Below are 21,835 nucleotides of genomic sequence, written 5' to 3'. Positions count from 1 at the left end.
CCGGCAAAGGAACTCCTCTGCTCAACTCTTGGTGGGGCTGGCTCCTTTGAATCTGTCTAGATTCCCACTGAAACATCACCTCCTCAGAAAGCCCTCCCTTTCATGATCCAAAGTAGCTCCTTCATCCCAACCCTACTCTCCCGAACCTCCACCTCGATCACTTCCTTGCTGGGCACATGGTAAGCAGTCTGTAAGTGGCAGTGGCTTATGTAGAAGAGAGGAAACCATTCCTCGACAGGAGGAAATAATGGGGGATATTTTGGGGGGATAGGTAGGGGATAGTGGTCTGCACTTCCTAGGGAGCAGGCAGGAGAGAGGCAAGCTGCTGTACAGCAAAAAATAGCAATGATAATCTGACCCAGGGCATTTGATCTTAGCTGTCGTCGGCAGCTGGGTGAAGAATCCCTTGGTCTTAAGCCAGGCCCTTCTTCCTTCCAAGCGAGGGATCCCTCAGCTGCTGAGCAAGTGGACAAGACCAGAACAGAACTGAACCGTTTCTGGCTTAACACAAGAACCGTGGAATCCAGGTCCCTTCAACAACTCTTCCAAATGTGAATTTATTATAAACACTTATTTCTTACAATTAAAAGGGGGGCATCTTTAATAAAAGGCAGAGAAAACAAGGCTGAGTCATTAGGATTAGAAGCGGAAAGGGAGGAATGAGGAGGAAGCAACTGCCAAAGCTGCTGGGAATGGCAGCAGAACTTGGCCCTGAGCTCCCTGGCAGCCCGTGCAAAAAGGAAGACCTGATCAGTTACGGAGCTCTTCTTATTAGCAAGGGAGATGTTGCCAGTTCCTCGAGGGAAATGCAGTTGGTTTTCGGTGTTATTTTTTTCCTGGCACTAAAACCTGAATGAAATTTCCCCCATGAAGCTTTAGGAGGGGTCTTTTATCAATGCACTAAACACTGTCCTTGTTTTATAGCAAATGGGAAGTGACTCTCCAGTGATGTGGGCGTTTAACTTGCAGCTCAATGGATGTAAGTCCTGCCTAAGTATCATTATTAGTAGTAGATGAGAAAGATCATGTTTAATTTCCCTTCCAAAGAGCTGAGTTTCATTCCCTTAGAGCAGTGCTTTTTAACCACCAGTCTGTGGACTGGTGCAGGGCTACCAGAAATTTCATGCCGGTCTGCAAAAGAGTTAACCACCCTGATGTTGTATGAAGATCACAGATCCAATGATCTTAGTCGAGTTTGCTTATACCCAGGATGGTTTCTGAGTTAGTGGTCCTTGAAATAATTCTATTTACACCAGTCATCAAGTGTAAAAAGGGTTAAAAACCACCCGCTTTAGAGCATCTTAATGTCTTCACGGGCATCAGGAGGTGACTAGATTATTAGCATAGTTTTTGCAAGAGGGGAGGTCATGAAATACCTGACCTTGAATCACAAAGTTCTGGTAAATTTCTTATGTGTGATACGTTTGAGGGAGAAATTAGGGAAATATTTGACCAGCTTTCAAAGGGATGCCTATTTTACAAAAGGCTGCATATGGAAAAGGACAAGGAATCAGAAATGTTCAAGCGTGGAAGACACTGAGCAATGGAGTCAGGCAGACCTGGGTTTGAGTCTCATCCGCTGCTCAGCTCCAGCCCGACATATAAAAGCAGCACTGCAGGAGAAGCCTCCTGGCCTCACCAGCTCGTTCTCTTAAAGACCTTCTTGCTTTTTGGAGGATGTGACCACCACACTCTCTTTATCCATCTCTGGTCCCTTTGCCCCACCAGCTCTCTACTTCAGTCCCAGCTGACCACCTGCAAACACCATCTTTGCTCATGCTGTTCAGGTGCTGGAAGGCCATCCTACCACCGGTGGAAATTCCAACCCCTGCTCAAGGCCTACCTCTGACGGCATTTTCCTGGGGAGCCGTACTCTTCAAAAGGAACAACTGGCCCCTTCCTCAGTGTCCTTCCTCCTGCCCAAGCCCCTGGTCTCCGCGTGATGCTTAGCGAAGCTGGGTATGCATTAATTTCTGAATTAATTCGAGTTCGCTGTGATTGATTCCATCTTCTGGCCAGACAGTCCTCCTTACAGGACCTTGTCTAATCTTGGTACTCCCCAGAACCCACCATTCTGCCTGGCATGGAGCAGACAGACGCTCACAAAAATGCAAAGTTGTATTGAACATCCTATAATTATGCCATCAATTACTGTTACTTGAGTATCTACCCTGAGCAGCTCAAAACAAAATCCTTTAAATGCACTCTCATGGCTCCTCACACAGAGCCAGCAATGTGGGTTTTTAGCATGCCCCATTCTGCAGGTAAGAAAACTGAGGCTTAGAGCAGGTAAATCACTTAACATCACACAGCAAGTAACAGGCATAGGATTCCAAGAAGCCGTTTGTGATGTCAAAGCCAAGGGAAACAGAAGATGGAGTGCATTAAGTGCTTCTCCCTCAGTCCCCAACAGACTGCATGAGCCAAGATCATTTCCTGGGGCCTGACCACGGACACCCATCTGAGAGCCAGGCTCTCAGCCGGCAAAGAGGTTTACACGGAGCTCCATCCCCTTGGGGGGAGGCCTTCTTAGGGCGGTACCCCTGCAGCCGCCTGTGCCAGCTCTTGCAGGGCTTCCGTGGGTGGACGTCTGGGTGGGGCCGCCGCCCCTCGATGGACCGCCCCGCCCAGAAACCTTTCTGGGATCAAACGCCTCCCATCAACCTCCGACTCTGGGGTATGGCCCCGGCTTTAGAGCCAGAGCAGCATTCTTCCTGGCAGGGGACACCTGGCAGTTCTGCCTCGCGCACTGGCAGAAAACGCCAAGGGAAAAGGATTATTTCAGGAATGGTGGAGCTACGCCCTCCGCGGTGTCTTCCACCCCATCACGGTCCGTTGGTCTTCTAGGCGCCAAAGGAAGCCTGTCAGGCTTTTAACCACTTTGTCTTAATGAAAATTCCTTGTCTTTTCCTCGCGACCTTCAGTCTCTCTCTAATGTTGAATCCCATTTCACAGATGTAGAAACGGAGGAACCGAGCAAGTAAGCGCAGTTTAAACATCACTTCCAAGCCAGCAGGGACCAACCGGTCTGGTTCTCAGCAGCTCAATCCCGGTACCAAATTTCCATTCGAAGAACACGTGCAGTTCGCGACTTTAAATCCGCAGCCCCACGCAAACACTTAACATTTTAAACGAACTCCCAAGCCCCTTACCCTCAGCTCTCAGCGGGACGCCTGTTTTATTTTAGTTTGTATCTCTAAATTGCTGGGCACACAAAGGGTTAAACGGGACCGGGAGGGGGTCTGCGTGGGTGGCGGAGCCTCGAAAGAGTTAAAAATATAAACGCATCTATCTTCCTATTTGGGTTCAAAATGGGCAGCGACGGGACACAGAGAGCCTGGGAACCCCCGCTACGGAAGGACATTTTTACATTCTAAAACTTTTAATTCCGACCAAAAAAAAAAAAAAAGAAAGAAAAAAGTGTCCCAGTTCGAAAGTTCTTTTAACATTTTCTTTTTTCATTTATTTATTTTTTTTCTCGATTTCTCCGCGGGCTGGATTATAAAACTCGCCCCGTGTTTTTGGGTCCGAGGAGCGAGGCTCCCCCCTCCGGGCCGCGCGCGGGCGGGGGCCGCGGGCTCCGGGAGTTTTCTCCGGGGCCGGGCTGGGACGCGGCTGCCGAGGCCCGGCTCCGGCCCCTGAATTGGGGGGTCCGCGTCTGCCCCAAACGCCGCTTTCTTCCGTTTTCCATGTCATTTCCTGTACTAATAAGATGGTGGTCAAAGCAGGGGAGGAGAGCAGCAGCGAGTCGCCGCCGCCGCCGCCGCCGCGCCGAGGCTGGCGCTGAAACTTTGCCTCGCCGGGGACCAGCGCGCCGGCAGCGCGGCCGCTCCCGCCGCGGGGGCCGCCAGCCGGGGCCGCGCCGCCTCCGCCGAGCCGCCCGCCGGGCCGCCCGCGCCGCCCGGGCCCCGCGGCCGCCGCAGCATTCCCGGGAAGGTGAGTCAGCCCGGTAGCCAATGTGGCCATTGAAAATGGCTTCGGAAAGCGCTCGGCAGTTTGCCAGCGAGCGCGGTGCCGCCGGTGCAGGGGCTGCGAGCGGCTGCGGGGAACGCGGGGGAACGGGGGCCGGCGCGAGCGGAGCAGGGGGCCGGCGGTGCGGCCGCGGCCGGGAGGAGGCGGCTCGCCCGGGCCCGGAGGTGGGTTAACCCAAGGCAGGTAGCTGCTGCCGCCGCCGCCGCCGCCGCCGCTGCGGGATTCGGGGCCGCCCCTCCGCCTGCGCCCCCGCCTCCTTCCTCCCCGCTCTCTCCTCTTTCGCTCGCCTTGTTACAATGTAGCCTTTTCTCTGCGTGGACGTTCCTCCCGCTGACGGACGTGGCCGCCGACCAATGGGAGCGGTGGCCCAGGCCCAGCGTTTGGAATGAGAACGCGGCGACACGCGCGGGGCGGGGCGCGGACGGCTGGAGGGCTCGCCGCGGCCGCTGGCCTACTTCTAGGGGCACCTTCGGCTGGGCACCGGGGGTGATGCGCAGGCCGGGGTCCTTCGGGATGCGGTGGGCACCTCTTCCATCGCGGTTCATGATATCTCGCTAAACGTGGCTGAGCTGGAGGCTTTTTCTTTCATATATTTCAAGTCAGAGTTGCGGTGTAGACTCTTTGGGAAATCTCTTCGGAGTGTATCCTCCATCCTCCCCACTCGCAATCCCCAAGGTACTCTCATATGCAGAAACTGCGGAAACTTCGCGGCCAATGACCTTTCTCCTGTTAAAGCCTGGACGCCGTAGGCGAGTCGCTGCGGGGAGAATGCTGATGTCTCGGGCGCTAGGCGATGCTAGTTGGAAAGTTGCTTGTGTATTGAACCGGTTTGGGCGATAGGGGCTTAGACCCCCAGGATAGACTGGGACTTGGGGAGAGGAAAATGTTAAACCTCTCTTCCCTCTTCATGTAGGGAAAGGCTATGGTATATAATTCAGAGTGGCTGAAAGGAAACACACCCAGTTCTTTGTGCTCAGGGACGGGAGACAATAATGAGAGATTACGCTCGATGCCTGGAAACCCTATAAACTTTGGGGATTTTTTTTGTCCTGGGGCAGAAGAATTTTTCCTTGGAGCATACTGCGTGTAGCACTCAAGCTTGCTTTAACCCACATTCCCCTTGAGAGGAAGGCCGGTATGGGGGGCGGGGGCGGGGCATGGGCCAGAATTAACAGGCTGTGGTCTCCTTTCCTAGGGCGTGGGCCATGGTCTTTGCCCTCTGAGAGAACAGAGTGCTCTGGGCACTGATCTGAAAACTTCCCTTCTGGGAATACAACCCTGGCAGTTTGCTTTAGATTAATGGAAAGGGGCTTCTCCATTGGTATCCTTTCTTCTCCTAAAAGCTGTGCCACCATAGACTTGGTACTGTTACCTGACCTCTCTGAACCTTGCTTCTCTAATCTCTAATATGGGGCCAACAAAGCCTGTCTGGCAAGGCAGGTGTGAGACAAGTGAAATGACAGAGATAAAATGCCTAGCCCACAGATGATACATGATTTAAGAAGTCTTGAACTCTCTCCCTGAAATTAGTGCAGAATATACTATCCTGGGAATAACAGAATTGATTGACAGGCCCCACCCAGGTCTGTGCAGTCCCAAACTGATAGGGTCTTTAAGGAGCAGCTGGGGCAGAATCCAATTCCCTTCCCTAGTGACATTCTCAAAGATGTGAGGCCCCCCTCACTTCTCCCAGGAGCCCTTGTTCAACCATCACAACCATTACTTATATGCTATTTTGACCTGCCTTACAGTTCTGTTCTTTAGACCTCCTGGATTGATGTGTTTCATAACTTTGTTCTCCTTGGTGTCAAATAAGGCTTCTGTCATCTGAATCTTTCTTTACCTGTACTTACATGGAGAGGGGGGAGGGAGAGGTTTCCCTGGTTCTAGGTTACTGGCAATTATGAAGGAAGTAAAAACCACGGGACTAGGTGTCAGGAGTCATACCTGCTTATTCAGCTGCCTCCTTCGCCTGCCCTCTTGGCTGTGTCACAGTCGTGAGCAACACACGGGGTGCAAAGCTGTTCTATAATCTTTCTCCCTAAACCTCCTCCAGGACTCTGATCTTGGCCAAGGCTACTACCATCCTACTAGCCCTCAGGCAGAAAGCTTGGTGCCTCTGTTCCCCACCCCAATTCATTCCACCTCCAGAGTTAGGAAGCCTTAGCCTCTACATAGAATCTGTCCAATTCTTTCTATCTCTTCCCCCGGCTTCTCTTTCCAGACAACAGCAACAGCCTCCTCACTGCCCACCTGCAACCTTCCCTCCATGCCAATCTCAGCGTCAGCACCACAGAGTGTCTGTTCCAAAGATCACATCAGGCCTCTCATGCCCTGCTTAATACAGTGAAAAATATTTCTCCTGCTTTTGGGATAAAGAACCAAATTACTGCCTAAAAGCCTCTGAATGACCTGGCCCCTGCCCTTTCCTTGGCCTCATCTCCGACCCTCCGTCGAATCTCTGCACTCCAAGCCTTGTTCTCTCCTGCACTTGCTGGTTACTCTTTCTGGAATATTGAAACAGTTTTGATCTAATGAATGAGTTGAGGTTGGTAAAGGGCAAGAGGTGGCGGAAGAAGGGTGGTTCTTAATGCCCCTCTCACTTAATGAGTGTGAGGTTTAACAGAGCATTGAGGTCTCTGCTGATCTGGAGAGAATGGGATTCAGGGAAGGGCCCGCACAGTAGGAAATCCAGGGATGATGAAGATAATGACGAGGGAAGGCAGCTAATGTTGATGGAAGGTTTGTTGTGTGCCAGGAATGGCACTAGACATGCCATAGCCCTATGGAGGGAACAGCTCCACAAGGGGGGGATCAGTATTTCCATCTCACAGATGAGGAGACGGGGGCTGCAGAAGTGAAGTAAGGGGTCCGGGGTTTTACAGTGGTATGGCCAGAATTGGAACCTTTGCCATCTGATGTCACTTGTCACTTCCTAGGGGCAGAGAACTGCAGACTGCCAAGGAGAAGCCCCTTTGGAAATGTCACATCAGGTTATAAATCCCTCACTGGAGAATCAGTTTCCAGGCGGTAACACCCCCCCCCACCCCAACATTGGGGTTTGAGCAAAGGGGTTCTGGCTCAGAGGTTCCTGCTGGCCTTGGTGCCAGGGCTGGTCTGGACCATGTGGTACATCCCACCCCTGCTGAAGTCCCGGCGGTCTTAGAGGCCCAGAGCCCGTGTTCTCAGAGTGGGGCCTGGGAGGGGCTTCCCTGCAGCTGGCCCAGGGGTTGCACCGGAAAAGTAAGCCATGCAGAAAGAAAAAAAAACACAAAACCATAACAATGAAGAAGAAAGAAAAAATGTGCTGTTATTTTTAAAAAGCCCGTTTCCTATTGCAGATTTGTATCTGTGTTGGAAAGGCCTGTGTTCCCTCACTGCTGCCACACTGGTGGCGGTGTCTCTGGGCTAAGGCTCTGCAAGAAGGGGGCCTGGGGTGTCCTTCAGTCCTTTGTTTGTTCATCCAATGGACGGTGTACACAGACGTAACCTGTGCCAGGCCCTGTGCTAAGCTCGTGGTGCAGTGTGGACCCCAGACTTCCCTCACAGAACTCACAGACCAGCGTGGGAGGTGGGCAGTTAACCAGGCAGGCAATGACAGGCTATAGCAGAAGGATGCAAGGGAGAGGGCCATGACCAAGTCTAGGAATGCTTCCCTGAGGAGGAGGTCTTTCAGCCGAAGGACGAGTAGGATTTGGAAAGCGAAGAGGGGATAGGTATTCCCACATGGGGTGTGGCTTGTACAAAGGCACGGCCCATAGAAGGGTTTGGAGAGGTTCTCAGAGTTCATCTGGCTGCAGAGTGTGTGTCAGGGATGAAGTGGAGGTAGATGAGGCTGGAAAAGTAATAGTAATAATAATAATAATATGACTAACACCAGTCTTGACTGCCTCAGGACCTTTGCATTGGCTGTCCCCACTCCTTAGAACAGTCCTTTTTTTTGTTTTTGTTTTTGTTTATTGATTTTTAGCAGGAGAGGAAGGGGGAGAGAGAGAGAGACAGAAACATCGATCTGTTCCTGTATGTGCCCTGACCAGTAATCGAACCAGCAACCTCTGCACTCCAGGACGATACTTCAACCAACCGAGCTATCCAACCAGGGCTCCCTAGAACAATCTAACCCATTACCTCTATGGCAAGCTCCCTCGCCTCCATCAGATTTGCTCAGATACCATCTTCTCATCAGCACTCTTCCGTTTAACATTGCAGCCCATACCCCGTTGTCCCACTTCCCTGGGTTTTTTCCCATTAGTATCTAGCACGTGTGTGCTCCGTTTGACTTATTTATTGTGTCTTTGACTGACTCCCTTAATTATAATGTAAGTTCCTAGAGAGCTTGGGTTTTTTTCAGTTTGAGTCACTGAATAGGGCTTAACACATAGTAGGGCATCAGATATGTGTGAAATGAGTGAATGAATTGAGAATTTACTGCATGCAAAGTGCTTTATGGGTATTTTCTCATTTTTCACTTAATCTTCTCAGTAGAACCCCGATATTGGTACTGTTATTTCCCCATTCTTTAGGGCAAGTAGGAAATTGAGGCTCAGGGAGGTGGAATAACTTGCCCAAGGTGCCCAGCTGGCAAGCGGTAGGGCTGGAATTCGAACCCAAGCCGCCTGGCTTCTGTGCCCTCCTGTCTAACCCGGATATTTTTCCCCAGCCAGGTTGTAAAAGGTTGTGCCCACCATGCTGAGGAGTTCACACTCAGTCCGTGGGGCTGCAGGTGCCGCAGAGAGTTGTATGAAGAGAGAGCCCACTCTGAGATCAGATCCAGGTCCGAGAGGGCAGCAGCAGTGGCAGCAGCTTGGGTGTGAGGCTGCAGGTGGGCAGACCGATCAGGAGGCTATTGCAGTCATCAAGGCAGGAGAGGAGGAGGAGGAGGAGGAGGGCCTGGTGGGGGTCATTCTAAAGGGGGAGGTTGGGGGCCCTCCACACTGGGCTCAGAATGGGTGGGTGAGGGGACAGTTCTGGGGACCACAGGGCACCCCCAGATAAGACCTGGCAAAGTGCCCTGGGCTGGCCTCTTGTCAGGGAGAGGGAAAGTGAGAGGAAACTGGGGAGGGGGGAGCTCAGGTTCAGTCCTGTCCAGCCCCTTGGCGGCTGGCAGACCTGGACAAGAGGCTGCCCTCTGGGGTTACCTGTTCCCTCATCTGGAAAGCGGAGGTGATCCTAGTGCTGGCTTCATTGAGGCCTCAGAGAAAGAAGTCCCAAGTACCAATGTGTAGCACAGCGTAGGGCCAGCTCTGGGCTGCTTCCTCAGGTGTGAGCTCGTGACCAGAGGAGAGGCTCGCCCCGGGGCACAGAAACAATCCTGTGCTCCTTCCTGCTGAGACAGCAGTGCCTGCACACAGGACAGCGCAGACGTCATGGAAGTCTTTCTCCCCAGAGGTGACCGACCGCACCTTCGGGCACTTCCACACCACCCATGGGCTTGTGTTCAAGGTCAAGCACGTCTGGGCTTCAGTTTCAGCGTCTGTAAATGGAAACAGTATTGCACTACATTCTGTGGAAGAGGATTTTTACTTTTGTGTTTTCAGGACCAGAGTTTAAGAGGAACATGTATGGAGCACAAGGGCACTTGATAAGACCCGTGAGGTGGCTTCCACACCCGTTTATGGGCAGAGACACTCAGGCTCAGAGAGGTTAAGCGACTAGCTCCACATCTCCCAGCCGTAATCTAATCTCTCCAGTCTCCGCAAGAATCCCACGTTTATAAAGGAATCCTTAGGAGTCACTGCCTTGTTACATAACAACTCCTAGCGGGTCCCCTGGGTGCTTTAAACACAGGATTTGATTTATAAGCTTTTGCCTTGCATGCTGGTTTTCAGGCCCTCTCTCCATCCTGGGAACTTCATGGGTCAGACTGGCAGGCACATCCGGGCAGACCAAGAGCCTCCGATGCAGTGACACTGGCCAGGGGCGGACGTGGAGAGCACAGGGGCCGCCGGCCATCCTGTTCCTCAGCATCTGGCTCAGCTCGAGGGTGGGCGCAGAGGGGCGGGGATGCTGTCTGCGAACGGGGGCACTGGGCCTCTGGGGCCTGCGATGCCTTCTGGTGCTTCCCCTTCCACCCCCTCTCTTCCCGCCCCGCCTGGCCCAAAGGGAGACCGGATTCTCTGCCCACCGTCGCCTTCTCCCCAGACCCTCCTCTGCCCCCCAGCCCTTCTCCTCCTGGAAGCACAGCAGAGTGGGGACCTCTGAGAGCGTCTGCTCAGCCTCCGTGCCTACCCTCCTAAAGGAGAGGCTGTCTGGCCACTTCTTGAATATCTGCATTGGCAGGAGTTCACCTCGGGCAACACGCGTGAGGGAACTCGGGGTGCAGAGCGGGTCGTAACCAGTGGGTTCCTCCTCCTCCCACGCCTATGGCCGGGTCCAGGCAAGAGGAGGACCGGCAGGCGAGAAGATGAACTCGATTCGGGCACCGAGCTAGGCTGGTATGGACGTCGCCAAGCGAATAAATATAGAACCACCCCCACAATGTCAGCTTTCCCAGGGTGGCTCCTTCCACGATCATACTTTTCCCAAGGGATGAGGGTGAGGGCCAGGAAGGATCCTGCTGCTCAGTGTTCAGGGGACAGAGATGGCTGGCTTGGGAGTCTCTGGGCCGGCTGAGGAGTCTGGGGAGCAGCCCCAGGGACCTCTCCTGGGGGCAGCTGACTGTGAGCCAGCGGGGGTGGCTCCGTGTGGTCATGGCCCAAGGAACAGAGGGTGTGGGCTCCGTGTGGTCATGGCCCAAGGAACAGAGGGGGTGGGCTCCGTGTGGTCATGGCCCAAGGAACAGAGGGTGTGGGCTCCGTGTGGTCATGGCCCAAGGAACAGAGGGGGTGGGCTCCGTGTGGTCATGGCCCAAGGAACAGAGGGGGTGGGCTCCGTGTGGTCATGGCCCAAGGAACAGAGAGGGTGGGCTCCGTGTGGTCATGGCCCAAGGAACAGAGGGGGTGGGCTCCGTGTGGTCATGGCCCAAGGAACAGAGGGGGTGGGCTCCGTGTGGTCATGGCCCAAGGAACAGAGAGGGTGGGCTCCGTGTGGTCATGGCCCAAGGAACAGAGGGGGTGGGCTCCGTGTGGTCATGGCCCAAGGAACAGAGGGGGTGGGCTCCGTGTGGTCATGGCCCAAGGAACAGAGGGGGTGGGCTGAGTGCGTGGGTGGGTGGGCAGGAAGGAGGTTGCCGTCTGGGGCCATCCCTGACCTCACAGTGCAGCCCTTCACTGTCTCAACCCCAACAGGGTGGCATTTTCAGGGCAGCTCAAGGTCCCTCCTCAGACCACCAATGTTCCAGAGGGAAAGCCAGAGGGGCCTGGTATTTGAGGAAGAAGTGAAAAGAATCAGAAGTTCAAGGTGTACCAGGGAGGGGAAGGGGGAAGAAAGGAGACGCCCCTTAGCTCAAGAAAAAAAGAGGGCAGGGAGGTGAAATTCTCGAAGGAAATCAGCAAACTTAGCAGCCAGGGAAGAATTTAGCCCAAGAGAAGACGAGGCTGAGCAGAAAGGAAGAATCCAGGGCAAAGTTTCTGGCTGGGTTATCCCGGACCTTTTATAAACACCAGCCGTGCCTGGGTGAGGCTTAGAGGTATGTGTGGGCCCTGCCTAACGCAGCGTGCTGCTCCGTGACGCTGGTGCAAGCCTCGGTTTACAGAGGAGAAATCAAGGCCCAGAGGAATGAAGTGCCTTCCCCAAGGTCACACAGCTACGAAAGGCTGTTGAACCCCGTCTCTGATTCTGGAGTCCGAACTCTTCGCCACTGCCTGGGGCTCACTATTACTGCAGTGGGCAATGCTGTCAGGAGCCTGTGCCAGGACGGAGGGTGGCCCAGAGGCCCTGCAGGTTCCACGGGTCTGCTTCGTGAAGCCGGGGGTGTGGAGAAATAAATACAACGTTGGCCAGCTGGGGTGTCAGGCTAGTCACCCTGTCTGTGCTTCTGTGTGCCGGGGGGTGTGGGGAAATAAATACAATGTTGGCCAGCTGGGGTGTCAGGCTAGTCACCCTGTCTGTGCTTCTGTGTGCCGGGGGTGTGGAGAAATAAATACAACGTTGGCCAGCTGGGGTGTCAGGCTAGTCACCCTGTCTGTGCTTCTGTGTGCCGGGGGGTGTGGAGAAATAAATACAACGTTGGCCAGCTGGGGTGTCAGGCTAGTCACCCTGTCTGTGCTTCTGTGTGCTCCCCTGAAAAATGGGGATGCCCAGCACACAGGGACCGCCCGTAATTCAGGGTTGTTGGGACCTTCCTGTTCAATATTTGGGTCAGCTGATGGAGCGCCCCTTGGTCCTGGAGGTCCAAGCATAGACACATGACTTGATGGACCCTGCGGCTCGCAGGTTCCTCTGGGGACCCCGGGCGCAGGGCCCCGTCAGTGCCCCAGGTTCCTCTGGGGACCCCGGGCGCAGGGCCCCGTCAGTGCCCCAGGTTCCTCTGGGGACCCCGGGTGCAGGGCCCCGTCAGTGCCACAGAGAGTGGTCCGCAGAGCCCCGCCCGTCTGTGAGCTGATCTGCACCAAGACAGGTACAGGATGGAGAATAAATGTTGAGAAACAACATTGGCGTTGCTGTGTCACTGTTTTTTTTGTTTGTTTGTTTTTTGTTTTTGTAATTTACAAACGCATCAGTTGGCAATAGATTGGAAAACTTAAAAAAAAAAAAGTCTCTTTACCACAAATAGTTGAGCAGCTCTGGCCCAGATCCTAATTGTGATTGAAGGTAGGAAGTGCCCTACTTGCTGAGGGATGTGGGGGGAGGGGAGCGAGTGATTCTGCCACAGGCCATGGGGGAGGGAGAGTGTAGGGTAGGCTTCCCAGCAGTGCTGCTGAGCTGAACCTTGGAGAAGAAATGGAAGTGTGCCAGGTGTAGGAAGAGGGAAGGGCGCTTTAGGCACTGGGAACAGTATGTGCAAAAGCAGGCAACGCAAGGATCCTGTGGTTCAAGGAATGGAGTGTTTGGAGAAGAGGTGGGGAGACCTCCCTGGAGAGGCAGGTTTGAGGCAGACTGGGAAGGCCTTGAATGCCAGGCTCAGGAGTTGAGACTTGGGGACGCTCCTGGAGGCAGTGGGAGTGAGGCAGGAGATCAGATCACAGCTAAGGAGGCGCTTTGAAAGACCGAAGGGGCCATGCAGCTGTGTTTCCTTTGGGTCTTCCGCCTCGGGAATGGTGTTTCCTGGTGCCCAGTGGAGCCAGGTGCTGGTGAGCGGCCTCTCCTTGTCCCTTCCGGGGCAGCCAGCCCCGTAGTTCCGCCGGGCCGCCCTGTGAGTCCATCCGCCCCGCTTGGATTGGCAGGCGTTCCCCGCTGTGAGTGGCAGGCTTTCCCAGGCTGTCCTGGTCAGGTGGTTGGTGTCTGGGGTGGCTGGCTGGCCCTTAAGGATTGGCAGAATTCTTAGCCCCTTTGCCCTAGCAAGCGGCCAGTGCAGTACACTGTCAGAGTGGGTGTGCCGGCCACCTGGGAGACCAGAGTCGTGCTCAGGAGTGTAAGCAGGAGGAGGGAGGGCTGAAGTTTGAGGCTAAGGTCGGTGGTAGGGCAGACACCGGGAGCCTGGCGTGTGGCGGCATGGGGTCTGTTTAGGAGGTGAGCGTGGACGGCGGCCTAACGTTGCTTTCTGCACGAACCCTGTGCAGGGCCAGGGCTGAGGAGTGAACGCTAGTTCGAGGCAGTGAGGAATAGTTAATGTCCCACCCTGGGCCGGCTCAACAGAGCAGACAGCTCATTGTCGGGAGTTGCTGCCATGGTCCTTGGCCCTGGTGCAGCCCCCTGTCCCTGGAGCTGACCTGTCCTGTCCTGGGGCTGCTGGGCATAGATCGCCTTGTGCCTGAGCCTGCGTGTGGCCACCAGGACTCGGAGAGTGCCAGCCTTCCTGGGAGGGACTGTGGGAAGCTCCCTCCGCTGCCCCACCTCCACCCTCCTCTCCAGGGCCCCTGCTCAGGGTGGCCCAGCCTCTCCCTGCTCACTCCCTGCAGCTCCCTGTTAGCTGGGCCCCACGCAGCAGGCCAGGCTGGCTGGCTGCCTTTCAAGGGGGACTCCAGCTGCCTAGGATCCGTGGGATGGGGCTCGGCAGGCGTTCACAGCCTGTCCACATGCGAGATCTAGAGCCAAGAGGCACTGAGATGCTTTGGTTTTGACAGTGGCCTTGGTCGTTCTTGGAGGCGTGAGTGCTTAGACTTCCCTGGCTCTCTGCCTTGGGCCGCTGCCATGCTGGACACAGCCCTTGCCATAGCCCCAGGGTCTCCTGGAGGTGGGACAAGGCAGCTCTGGGCAGCGGAACCCGCACTAGGCTTGTCCTGCTGCTGCAGAGTCCCAGAGCCAGTGCTTTCTCTGTGCGTGCTGGGGGCAGCTCCTTGCTCCTCAGTGCGCCCTCTCCCCACAGGACTCCTGAAGCAGCCCAGGCTGCTTCACCTCCCAGATCAGATCCTCCAAGGCCATGTGCGCCCTCTCCCCACAGGACTCCTGAGTGTCTGCGTGGCTCAGGCTGCTTCACCTCCCAGATCAGATCCTCCAAGGCCATGCCCTTTGCTCTTCTTCTCCTTGATTCCCCTTGTCGTCTGTCGCCGGCCCCTGCCCCAGTTCCCTGGGCTACCGGTGAGGCGAGGACTCACTGGCCTGGCTCCAAGGGGCCCCTCCCCCAGTTTCAGGTAGAAACCAGACTCCTCCCTGGCACATGCCGGTGGCTGGCTCGCTGCCCTCCTCGAGCGCCCTGGCCCCTAGCCCAGGACAGTGGCCAAGAAAGGCTCCACTGGCCTTTCGGACTCTCTCCCGTCTGCTCTGCCTTTCTCTCTGCCGGGAGAATCCCTCTGCCTGGTTCCTTTCCGGGTCCTGCCTGGGGCCAGCGACTGGTCCTCTCTGGCTGAGCCCCGGGCTCCCAGACCTGCAGAAAGTGTGTCTGGTTTTGGAGCTCAGTTGTTTCCACCTCCTCTTCTCAGGGGCCAGTGTCCACGGTGTAGATGGAGCCGCACATTCTGTGGGAGTCCGAGTGGCTCTCACAGAGGCTATGTGGATTCATCTCATTTTTTCTACACAGCAGGTGGGGGAGGTAGATGCTATGAGCCCATTTTGCAGATGAGGGAGTTGAGGCTCCAGGGGATTCAGACTTTGTCAAGATCTTGTAGGAAGTCAGGGGCACAGCTGGGATTCGGACCCATATTTCTTAGCTCTTCTCTCGACCCCATAGCTGTCTTGAAGGTAAAAACTACATTGACATTTACGTGTTATATTTGTAGGGGCCAGTGCCAGATGAGGGCTCAGCCTCTCAGGGGTTAGGGCTCAATGGTTGCTGGCTCAGTGTCACAGTCAGGGGTGATCAGCCCCGTGACCTTTCCACATCCACTTTCTCCTCCTCCTTACCTCCTGAACTCTTGCCCCAGTGTGGTTTCCTCCCAGAGACATGGGCTGACACAGGGCGTGCAGGCCAGGGTCTGGGGGCGGCTGGGACAGAGGTTGCGCCAGGAGTCACTGGGAGAGGCTGGGCAGCAGGAGATGGACTCTCCATGGCTGGTCTGGGCCCCTCTGACTGAGTCACAGCGAGGGCGCACGGCTGCCGCCTCTCCCTCTCCGGCATCTGATGCTCTGTGCACTTTAAAGCCACTCTTGCTGCGGGAGACTGAGGGCCTTGTCCTGATGAAGCTTGAGGCTCAGAAGGGCCAAGCTTCCTCTGCACTGTCAACCATCACAGTTACTACTTTGTTAGGTACCCTCCTAGATCTTTTTCCATACGTTGCCACACTGCAGGAATATGTACCCTTGCAGTGTGTGTGAGCATGGTTTTATATGCACACGTAGTCATTCTGCAAATTGCTTTACTCACTTGACTTTGGATCTAGGAAGTCTAGTGATGATTTTACCCAGCGAGCTTCTCTCTCTTGACTTTTTACCGATGCACAGTGGTTTTGAAGAGGATCATCATTACTTATTTAGCCGTTCTCTGACTGCTGGACATTTGGGTTAATTCTGATTTTATTCTTGTATGCCTCCCTGGGCATATCTAGAGTAGCTACTGCTGGGTTCTGGGAGCTTGTTGCATTTAAAAAAAAAATTGAACACTATTTAAAATCTGTCCACTGAGACTTTGCACAGAAGCAATCTTCTCCCTGTGGGTCCCACACTGTTCCTAGATTTCTCTGCTCTTACTCAAAAGGCACGTTCGAGTGACCCGCTCTGATGGTGGTTAAGTGGATTCAGGAGTCCGAATGCCTTGGTTCAAATGCTGGTCTTTCTGGGGGTGCTCCTTAGCATCTCTGCGACTCAGTTTCAGCCTCTGTCAACTAGAGATGATAATTCCATCCGCCTCCTTGATGCTATTGCCTTGAGCTGCTGTGCGGACTAAGTAAGCTAAGACATGGAGGTGCAGAGTGCACGCCAGGCAAACAGTGAAGTCGCAGTGGTGTTATTATCCCGACTCTCTCGTCTGCATTAGCTCCGGACCCCACTCTGCGCCGAGGACCTCCGTCCCCAGTGGGCCCCCTGGGAGGGCTCCAGCCTTTGCAACGGCTCCATCCCACTGCCCGCAGATTTCCCAGAGGGGGCTGCTGCCTGGGCATGCAGCGGGCATCGCCTTCCTGCCCAGGCTGGCCCCGCCGATGCTGGACCCGGGCCCAGGTGCAGGGAAGGAGGTCAGCCTGACCCTTCGCTCGGCAGTGGTGGCTAGGAGCCTGGTAGCGAAACCCCACACCCCGGGCAGATTTACCGGCTCTCAATGGGGCCTGTTGTGGCCGGGGATCTGATCTCCGCTGGCCTGCACGGTGGGCAGGAGAAGAAAGCAGCCTGGGGCCAGCCTCTCCCCCGGGAGTCCCGGGGCCTCTCCAGGCTACACCGGCTGTCCAGGCACGGGTCGTCGGGGGCAACCCGCTGCAGGTGATTGTATATTTCATCCTGGGCCTTTTCCTCATGACACCCCCAAGCCTGCCTTCATAAACCACCTTTAGGCCACCATCTAACCAGTTTCTCACCACCTCCTCTGCAACGGGCAGCCTGGGCCACGGCCATTTCACAGATGTGGAAACTGAGGCTCAGTGAGGTTAAGCGTCTTCCCCAAAACCACACAGTTAGCCACTGACAGTTCGTACTACACCCAAGCCACCTGCCTCCAGTGCAGTACTTTCTCACGAGGCCCCCCAGTGTGACAGTCTTGGCAGAAGGTGCTCAGCTAGCCAGCCCTGCTTGACCTCTTGCCCTCTGGGCAGTGGCATGTGTGGTCAGTGAGCGCGGATGGCTGGGATTATTTCCTGAGAGGCGAGAAGTGCCGCCGCTGGCCCGGGGCCCAGCCCCTCCCCAGCATCAGCCGCAGACCTTCTCTGCAGCCAGAGGTGGCGGGGGACAGCGTGGCCGCTGCAGCTGAGGCATCCGCCCTGCTAGGGAGGGGGCTTGCCCTCTGAGCCTGTCCTGTGGTGTGGGCAGGAGCTGCAGCCCCCCAGGGGTCTCTGCGTACTTCTCCCAGGGAGGCAGGAGGGCAGTCATCATTGGGCCCATTTTAGACTAGAGAAGGCAGAGCTCAGAAAGGCCCAGGGCCAGGTCTGAGCTGGCAGCTGGCAGCTGGCACAGGGAAGCTCAAACCACCTCTGCATTCTAGACATAGACCCTCACCAATCATGCTGCTGGGTCACACCAAACACATTGACCTCGCCTAGCTTTAAGTTAAAAGCATGGTCATTGGTATCAGAGGGAATGTGGGCTTGGGTCCTGGCTCCAATAATAACTGCTTATATTTATTGGGCACATACTATGTGGCAGGTGCTCGTCTAAGTCTTGACCTGAAATATTTCACTGAATCCTCAGAATAACCTCGGGGGTAGATGCTATTATTATTTTCCACTTATAGCTGAGGGAACTGCAACCTGGAGAGGCAAAGTGATTTCCCAAGGTCGAATGAGGGTGAAACTGGGATTGGAACCCGGGCACTGTGGCTCCAAGGCTTGTGTGTGAGCTGATGCAATGCCTCTTACAGCTAGGAGGGTCACCAGGGCAGCGACGCGCCTGTCTGAATGGTAGTTTTCTCACCGTAAAATGAGGACTGAGCCGCCAGCATTGAGGGCCCAGGGCATTGATGGTCCAGCGCTGAGCTCAGGGCTTGGGCCATGCAGCTGTGGTCACTCTGGGGAGACGGTGCCACTGAGCTGCTCTGAACTGTGTCCTGGGAGTGGGTGGTGGTGCTCTGAGCTGTCACACTGGCACTCAGCTGCCTGCCCCAAGGGGACAGAGGCAAGTTCTCTCTGCATGGGTGTCTGTGGGGTGTCACCTGTGGCTGGCCTTGGGCTTCCCCTGGAAAAAGCCAGGGGCCAGAGGGGCTGAGGGTGAGCACCGTGACCACATTCGTGTGGGACCCTTGCATTCCTGTGGAACGCTCTCTACCTGCTGGGTGGTTCACACGCACACTTTCTTGTAAACTTCTGAGCCCGCCTTTTACTCGGGCTTGGGGAAGAGAGGCGACGTGTCCGGGTTCCCACAGGCATGGAGTGGGGTTCTAGTCTGCCTCACCTGCTGCCTTCCAAGGGACCCTCTCAGTTGCTAGGTATTCCCTGTGGGTTCCAAAAATGGGGTCCGATGTCTGGGGCAGGACCGTACTGGGGGCCCTTGAGGTCTCAGGGGAGACTCCCCACCTCAGCTGCCCCAACATGTAAGGACTCAATTCAGATCTGCTCTTTTGTAAAAGCTGACAGCAGGCTGTCTGCGGCAGAGCTCAGGAGATGCGGGTCCGTCCTTAGACTCCACCACAGGTTTGCTGTGTGTCCTCGCGTAAGTCCCTTCCCCTCTCTGGGCCCTATAAAGTGAGACCATGGGGCTTTTCTATCCGGCATTTAAGGGGTATGACTGGCACTCAGGGCCAAGACTGGCTTTATCTCCGCCCCTGGGATATTGGGGACCCTCCACCTTACTAGTTGGAACGACTGGGCTTGGAGTTGAGGACGAGATTCTGGTATTGAACAGTCTTGAGACACACCTGTCAGTCAGGGTGTGGCGGGGCCTGCCAAGGAGTCCCCCCCAACAGATCCACTTCTCCGCCCCACCCGAGACCTCGGCGTTGGGCAGACGACGCCCAGAGCGGGGCTGCGGAGAAGCGCCGCTTTTGGAATTCATGAGATCTGGGTTTGGATTCAGACTCTGCCACATACCTCTGGCCACCTACTTATCTCACCCGTAAAACAGGGGAGGTGACACTTCCCTCCCGAGGTGGAGGTGCGGAGGAAACGTCTGCACGTCCCCCAGCACCCTGCCGATACTTAGCAGGTCCCGAGCGGTGTGCATGGGTCTCCCGAGTGTGGCGGCGAAACGGGGCTCGGAGAAAGCTCCAGAAGCCCTGCCTACAGCCCTGGAGGCCGCGTCCAGAAATAGGAGACCCCAGAAAGAACAGCTTCTGCTGGCCAGGCTGGGAGGCCACACCGAGCTGGCTGCGTGGGCCACCCCCCCCCCCCCCCACTCCCGGGGCTGTTGGCTGCATAAATTACTCGGCAGCCTTTGGGCTAATTTTACCTTCTTGGTTTTCATGAATCATTTCCCATCTGGGGGCGTGTGAGAGAAATGGAAACAGCTCTGCCAGCTGGATGCCCAGCCCCGGCCACAGAGAAACACCCCTGGCGAGCACAGCTTGTGGGCTCTCGGCAGCAAGGACAGGGCACCCAGGGAGGGACACCAGGCAGGGCCCCTGAGGGCCGGCTTCTCCCAGCTGTGTCCCTGGGCCTTTGGGTGATCATGGTCTGGGGTAAATGAACCACAGCGTGTTCTGGGGCTGGAACCTGGCTAAATCTAAAGGAATCTGGAATCAAATTGTTTTACCGTGATGATCTGTTTTGATTTTAGCGGTGGCGTGGTTTAGCAGAGGGACCCCTGTGACCTGCGGGGCGCCCCTCTGTGGAGCAGCGCCAGGTGTTTGCATGAGTGCTGAGTTTTCAGTCACAGCCTCACGGAAATCAGAGCTCACTGCTTCACCATGCTGACGGGTAAACTGAGACTCAGAGAAGGAAGCAATTTACCCAAGGTCAAGGAGTCAGTGGGAGAGGTGGTGCTCATAGTTACTTATTGGCTGTTCACCCCTTTGTGCACAACAACCCTATCTGACTAGTACCAGCCCCACTTTATGGAGGGGTCGCTGAAGGCACAGGAGGTGAAATCACCTCCCCAGGTGACACAGCAGCAGGTGGTGGAGTCCCAATTCTCACCCAAGGAGTCTCACTCCAGAGCCCACGTTCCGGCTTCTGCGCCCGCTGCCTCTCCCGCCCCCTCCACCCTCCCAGGCCCCTGGGAGGGGTTTCCAGGGTCTCTGTGAAGCAGTCCTTGAAGCTTCCAGTTCGCACCCTCTCGTTTTCTTCCATTCACCAGGTACTGCAGATTCAACCCACTGGGGATTGAAAATATTCGGGGGAAAAAGATGTAATATTGTTGCTGGCATGTACTATGGAATTAGGCCCACCGTGGTGGCAGGTATAGACTTTTTTACTTGTTATTATCCCCTAAACAATACAGTATAACAACTATTTATATTGCATTTGCATTGTATTAGGTATTATATAGACATCTGGAGGTTAATTTAAAGTCTAAGGAGGATGTGTGTAGGTTACATGCAAATACTATGCCCTTTTATATCAGGGAAGTCACTTGAGCATCTTGAGGGTTTTAGTATTCACGAGGGTCCTGGAACTATATTGAGGGACAACTGTGTATATTCATTGAGCCCCTGTTGTGTGCCAGGAAGCATTCTGGGCACTGGAGGTTTGGGAGCAGCCAGGGTGGGCAGAGGCTGGGAGGCCAGCGAGGTCCCAACCCAGCACCCCCCACTCCCCGCAGCTGGGTTCGTAGAGGACACATGGCATTCTGGTCCGTGCTGTGCAGGCTGCAAACTCCAGTCCCCAGCCCAGGCAGGGGCGGACCTGACTGCCAGCCGCCAGCTGGGGTTCTGGAGGTTAAGTGCCCCGAGCAGGGCCTCCACCACCTGCTCCAGAACATTCTTGCCACCTGGGACTGTCTTCCTGGTGGCCCTGGTGCTTCTGATTTTCCAGAAGCGCTGAACAGCCGTGGTTTTACCTGAAATCTTCTCTTTGTTCAACGTTGACAACTAAAGCAACAATAAAAGTTGGGGCAATACAGCTGCCAGTTTGTAACCTGTGGGTCCTTTCTTCTGTCGCCTCTCTACAGCCCTGTCTCTGATTGGAGCAAGGTCTCGTTCTAATTATCCCTCAGTGGTCACTGCTCCTAGGAAGTCTTTTCACTTCCTGCCAGGAAAGACCCTATTCCGCCCCTCCCCCACAGTGGTAGCTATCACCACCCCACCATGAAGTAGGAGAAAGGGCATGGGCTTTCACTTAGACTCCAGACACCTGCTGTGTAGCCTGTTCAAGCCACTTAACCTCTCTGAGCTTCCATTTTCTATCTGAAAAAAACAAGAAAGCAAAACTGTACTCACTAGGTTGTGGAAAGAGCCAGATACAATCAGACAGAAACTCAAGTCAAGCAGGATTAGGCAAAAATGGAATGTATAGGCTCAGCCAAGTGAGACTTCCAGGCATCTATAGCTTCATACGCAGTTGGATCCAGGGGCTCCCACGGTGCCATCAGGGCATGTTCTATCCTTCTTCCTCTGCAATTTTCTGCATTGGCTCTATTCCTAGGCAGACTGTCCTATGCAGTGGCTCAGGGACAGGCTCCCAGCAGGTTCACACTTACCTTCTATGCTCTCAGCAGCCCCTCTTTTCAGCAGACTCCCCCAATCCCCCAACACTGCTCATGATTGGCTGAGCCCTGGACCCTTCCCTGCGTCTTTCTCTATGACCTGTAGCTGATTGGTTGGTCCTTGGTCATGTTCCTATCCCAAGTACAGTGTTTGGAGAAGGGTTCTTCCCGAGGACATCAGGGAGGTTGGTGCCAGAGGGTGAATGAGTGCCAGCAGGAAAAGCTCCAGACA

At 55.1% G+C, this 21,835-nt stretch overlaps 1 protein-coding gene across 4 annotated transcripts in view; it reads left to right on the top strand.

Annotated features, from left to right (window-relative positions):
• The first annotated feature begins 3,538 nt into the window (after positions 1-3,538).
• PRDM11 (PR/SET domain 11) overlaps positions 3,539-21,835 on the top strand; it is an 83,747-nt gene continuing 65,450 nt past the window's right edge. For all 4 annotated transcript variants that reach the window (XM_066362794.1, XM_066362801.1, XM_066362776.1 and 1 more), the window contains exon 1: positions 3,539-3,936. The gene's annotated coding sequence lies outside the window, so the exon portion shown is untranslated. The remainder of the gene's footprint in view (positions 3,937-21,835) is intronic.

This window comes from Saccopteryx leptura, chromosome 1, assembly GCF_036850995.1.
Source record: "Saccopteryx leptura isolate mSacLep1 chromosome 1, mSacLep1_pri_phased_curated, whole genome shotgun sequence".
NCBI lineage: Eukaryota > Metazoa > Chordata > Mammalia > Chiroptera > Emballonuridae > Saccopteryx > Saccopteryx leptura.
This window is presented reverse-complemented; position numbering and strand designations above follow the sequence as displayed.